The sequence below is a fragment of the Perca flavescens genome, chromosome 6, assembly GCF_004354835.1.
Source record: "Perca flavescens isolate YP-PL-M2 chromosome 6, PFLA_1.0, whole genome shotgun sequence".
Lineage (NCBI taxonomy): Eukaryota > Metazoa > Chordata > Actinopteri > Perciformes > Percidae > Perca > Perca flavescens.
Window position 1 is genome coordinate 29194227 of NC_041336.1, and position 6000 is coordinate 29200226.

Below are 6000 nucleotides of genomic sequence, written 5' to 3' on the forward strand. Positions count from 1 at the left end.
CGGCAGTGCCCGTCCCGCCGATTATACATGTCAAATCGGCCAAAATGAAGGACAATGGCACCGAACAGACTCGAGTCACTGACCTCGGAAGACTGTCCGACGGCCGATTATCGGCTCGGTGTGTAGTAGGCTTTATTGGTTTGGGACCAGCCTACATTGCAGACTCACTGTCATTTTATAATCCTTCACAAGATCTTCTACTTCTGGGTTTTAAAATACACACAAATACACGGACAAAGAAATAGACACAGCAGCCTTTTCAACAAAGCTCCAAAATTACGGAATTACCTTAACAGCTATAAGACAGGCATCTTCAACAGGGTGGGGGGTCCTCATAGTCAATGCAGGAGGGCCTCCAAATTATTGTTAATTTTTAAACATGAATCCAACATATTTGACCAGATATTACCCATTGCTTACTGGCCTATCACTAAGGCCATCCACAGCTACAGTTAATCCTAAGGATTCCCTGTGCCACATGTATGTTTAACATTAAAACATGATTTATAAAATCATGCATACAATTATTAGCTTAATGTTCTGTTAAAAAAATGTATGTATAAAGGCTTTAGGTCCCCCTACACGTTAATGTGGGCCCAGTTTATTATGTAACTCTAATTTATACAATATACATACAGTATGTAGTAGAGGGTCCCTGCTCTGTCTCTATTTTACTTAGGGGTCCTAACTAAAAACGTTGAAGAACGTTGAAGACCCCTGACATAAGACATGCAGGCTCTGTGAGCATTTTTAAATCACAGCTGAGCCTTATTTGAATTTATTAAACTTGCCTTCAAATAACCTTATTCTTATTATATTCCCTCATATTTTGTATTCTTAATGGTCTCTGTTTTTACTTTAACCTATATATTTTACCATCGACTGTCTTTTTATTGTCTAATTTCATCAAAGCACTTGGAGCTCGGCCTACATCTTTTGTATAAAAAGGGCTCTTCAAATAATTCTTTTTACAATCAGTATTATTATTACTGCTATTTTGTATGTATGTGTATTTGTCACTGTCTGCACATATCACACCTATCACCCCCAAACATTTTGCCAGGCATTAAGAGCATGACACTACGCAGATGCTGTTAAAGCGTACTCCAGCTTATTGTATGCTGAAGTCATGTGTAATAACTGTCACACAGCGGTGTTGTTGTGCAGAGGTCAGGCTTGTTTGCTCAGCATGCGTGCAGTGAGAGGGAGCCATGTTGCTGACTAGTGATGTACCAGTGAGTTAAGACACACAGACATCTTATCAGCAAAGAGCCCTTGAATTGTAACGGCAGTGCTTTACAAATGCCCCCCCCCCCACACACACACACACACACACACACACACACACACACACACACACACACACACGGGGGCTCCCTGAGCATTTGCACACATATAACGAAACACACACACAGTGACCAATGAGTGTCTTAAGCACTAAAATGCATCGCCGCTTTCTCAAATATAACAACATATATAACACATACAAGAATGTTAAGTAAGTCATTATGTCCTTGATGACATATGATCTACTTAGCAGTACACATAAGAAACACGCACATTAAAACACACACCGATAGCCTCTCCAGCACACACACACACACCCATACCTACTAAAATGCAGCGCTGCATTCTTGAAATGTGATCTACTCACACACTCATACACTCACAGTCATACACATACATGTGGACTTCCTTATATATATATATATATATATATATATATATATATATATATACACACACACACACACACACACACACACACACAAAGACATTTGTTAACTATGAAACATGGCTACTAAAAAACAACATTCCATGCTTTGAAAAATGTGACACTCCCAAGCAAACACACACCGTCACTACTGACGTTCATTATTACATTATTCACACCCATGAATGTAATAACAGACACACAACACATTGGTGATACATAGCTACAACACAATGAACAGTGCTTCCCTACTCTCTTTCTCTCTCTCCCTGTAGTGTGTGAGTCACTGTTCAGATACTTCCTGTTATAAGAGAGCAGTCTTTAAAACAGCCTCCCTCTCTCTCTGTCTCTCTCTCTCTCTCTCTCTCTCTCTCTCTCTCTCTCTCTCTCCATTCCTGCTTTCCAAGTCAGAGGGAATGTCAGGCCAAAAACACACACCATCCTCTCCCTCTCTCTCTCTTTTCCCTTTGAACCAGTCGGCAGAGAAGCCTCTCTGTCGGTTGTTGAACGCCCTTCGGTCTGCAGGTACACCCACTCAGCATTTTCAAACATACCTCACTGAACCTTCACCTTTAAAAAAGGGGGGGGGTGAGAATCTTCCACTGCCTACTGTACCAGCAGTGCAAATGCATACAACAATGCACACATTTGCACACTATACTATTGCATGCATGGCTGCTTGTCTGTGTGTGTGTGTGTGTGTGTGTGTGTGTGTGTGTGTGTGTGTGTGTGTGTGTGTGTGTGTGTGTGGAAGACCCATATGCGCACCTCAGGGCTACCTGTGATGTCCAACGCAATGACGTGCATTTTTCTAGGCAGGATTGATGTACGTTACCGTACATGGTGTCTGAGCAGGGTTGTGTTAGGGCCTAGGGTTAAACTAGGGCTAACCCTAACCCACACTTAATGAAAGAGAGGTGATTTACTTTGAGCACCAGGGCTATAAGTAGCAAATGTGAGTCACAACCAAGAGGCAAGTCATTATCTATATTCATTCCTCTTATTGTCTAGCCTAAACCACAACATGGTAGAAATACACGTGTTCTGTATATTTCCTCTTTTTGAAAGTCTCTCTGACTTCACTTGGGCTCATAATTTGACCCGCTTTTCTCAAATAGTTGATAGTTGATCCTCTCTTGTCTTATAATGGCACTAGTGAAACGTAGCTGTCACAAGCACTCTCCAGTGACTGACACCCTTGGCCCCCTTGTGCTCAATTAGCTCGTAGTGCATTAGTGACTGCATGCTAATTGTCAGCTGGCAAAGGAGTGCAAGGAGAAGCCTCGAGGAGATACCTCAGGGAGGGCTGGGTGGTAGGAATGGTGGGACGGAAGGAGGGGAGGGGGGGGTGCTTTGTTGCCTAACCAGCCCATGAGCAAAGACAGTATCTCCGAGCAGCAGGAGGAAGCCCACATCTCGCCATGCAACGTGAAATATTTATGGGATATCACATATCGCACTTCTTTTGAATGAGACAAATGACAAGCTCTTTGGACTGTGATGATGCACCTCTCTCAATTCAGTTGAACAGAAATGTGCTTTGTAGGTATGAAACACATAAATCGTACACACACGCACGATCCACATTTTCTTCTTTGTCACTGTTAATTGTGCAAAATGGTGGCACCTCTGGGCACGTGTTGTGTTCAGTTTCTCTTTCTTTCTCGTTAGCTGATGTTTCAGTATAGGGACAAAGGTTTCCCGAATGAATTTGTGTGGTTTTGAATTGAGAGGGACTGGGTTCTTTTACCTCTTCATCGTTGCAGGAGGAAGTGCGGCTCCCTCGCTCTCTCTCACTCTCTCTATCTTGTTGACTCAATCTGAAAAAGCTTTTGGATCTCATCTATTTCCTGGTTACACTCTTCCCCTCCTCTCCTCTTTATGTTTTTTCACATCCCTCTCATTTTCATCTCCCTCCCTCTACTCGTCTTCTCCTCTTTTGACCACCTTTCCTTTCCATCTTATCAAATTCCATAGGGTGGGGAGGGGAAGTGAGGGTGGATCCACCCACGTGAGCAATCACTCATGCTATTTTAGCGGCGTTGTTCTCAGCTGGGCCGCAACGTCCACCTGCAGAAAGCTCCCAATGCAACACAAATCATGTTGCCTCACTAGACCAACCTAAAATCAGAGACATACAATTTGAAATACATCACAGCGCAAACAGTGTTAAATCACGCTTATAATAGCTAATTCAGCAGCAGCAGCAGCAGAGAGGATACAGATGAAGGTAAATGGCTGACTCCTGCTGTTGTTAGTTCAGGGTGTGTACAGTGTGTGTCTGTGTGTAAGGCAGGGAGGGGTTGTTGAAAAGTCCTCTCGGTATAAAGGGAAGGTGACTGATTGAGAAGTCCCAGGTTGTGTTCTGTTGCTAATATAGTTATGTGGTGTAATCGTGCAGTAATAACATCATAATCCCATCTGGAATGAGAAACTGTGGACTGTGTGCTACAATGATTGAGGCCATTTCCTGTGTGTGTGTGTGTGTGTGTGTGTGTGTGTGTGTGTGTGTGTGTGTGTGTGTGTGTGTGTGTGTGTGTGTGTGAGTGGAGAGTGTGTGTCTGTGGCAGTGCATTGTAAGCAGTGGTGACTGCAGGAGGCAGCCTGATGGATACAGGATCATACTGCAGCGCTCACATTGTCTTCAGTCCTCCTCTTCTTCCTCCTCCTCCTCCTCCTCTTCCTCCTCCACCCTCCACCCTCCCCTACTGTCTGCCTGCCTCTCAGCAGAATTATCACTCTAAAACACACACACACACACACACACATGCGCACACACACACGTACACGTGTGCACACAAATACGCAGGATCATGTGCAGCCACATGCAAGTATAATACACATTCTCTGCATGACAAGCATGACACACACTGAAAAAGGTGCACAAGCTGATTGCAGGAGGGACTAGTGTCCAAAAAGTGCACACATGCAAACACAGAAACAAAAGGTAGCTACACATAATACTCTCCGGCTCATTCAAAAGCAGCCATGCATGTTCAGAGACAAGGTGCCGCGAGAGCAAACAACAAGACAAAAACAGCCATCAGGGACATGCCGAGAATATCCCAGTATCACAGCATGGGATTTCATCATCAAATCTTATGTCACTTATGTGAGTGTGTTGCAGAGCTCACATAAGAATCCCATGTCTGACTTACACCAGGCAAGCAGCAAGTCAGACAGGGAGCTGTTGTTGTACCTTGCCACGGGTTAATTTAACCAGTGACAGCGGACCCTGTTACATATAGCTTGTCACAGAGGAAGGGCAGTAGCCACTCCTGTCGTAGCCTTTTAATTCAAACACAGAGCCGCCTCTGTACTGTCTTCAGGTTCAAAAGAGACAGAGAGGAGGGGTGTTGTGTGTGTGTGTGTGTGTGTGTGTGTAGTATGGGGGGCAGAAAAAGGTGCCTAAAGCTTGTGTATGTTATATATGCTTGCACGTATGCCTGCGTGTGCCTCAGCCTCGTTCTATCCACTGGCACACACTGGAATTTAAAGCCACCACTGTTGGGCTTTACATTGTGTCACCCACTGGCTTTGTACCATGCCCTTTTAATGATGCTTGTACTCATGCATATACCGTGTCCAATGCATGTGTTAAAAAAAAAAATCAAATAATCAGCTGAATAACATCCTTTTTTTACTGACTTCTCTATAGCTTCGCTTCCACTTTTCTCATCAGCAAAACAAGAATCCTGCAATCATCTCTGTGAAAACTGTGTTTACCAAGAATGTGTGCGGGCAGCAATCCTTTTCTATATGGTGTGTATTGGGATTTAGTAACATGTAAATCCTAGATGGGGGTTAATAAATGCTCCTTAGAATTCCCAAATTTAATTGAGGTAAATGTTGTGTAACTGCAGGCAAGCCTTTTTCACCTTTTCTTTAATCTCACCCGGTTGCCGTTTTAACATCATTAGAGGCATATTGCATTTGAAACACATGCCCAATGATACCTTGCCTTGAAAGCTGTCACATTACCGCAGTGTTTATATGTGTGATGATGCTGTAATTAACATGTTGCCTGTTTGACATTGTGTCTGACATTGAATCTGGCGGTAGACAAGCGCTCAGAGGCATGTGATGAGTATGCCGGCGATAGGCTGGTCTGGACTCCAGGCGACACACCATATGATATTGATTATCTTTTGTTTTGGCTATCTCTGCAGCTCCTTGCCCTGAAGGACTTAACTCACATTATTGTCTGGCATGAGGCTCTATTATTCCAATTTGGTGAGCTCTCCACCCAGCGGTAACATGTGTCCATGAGATCCCATAACGAAGGC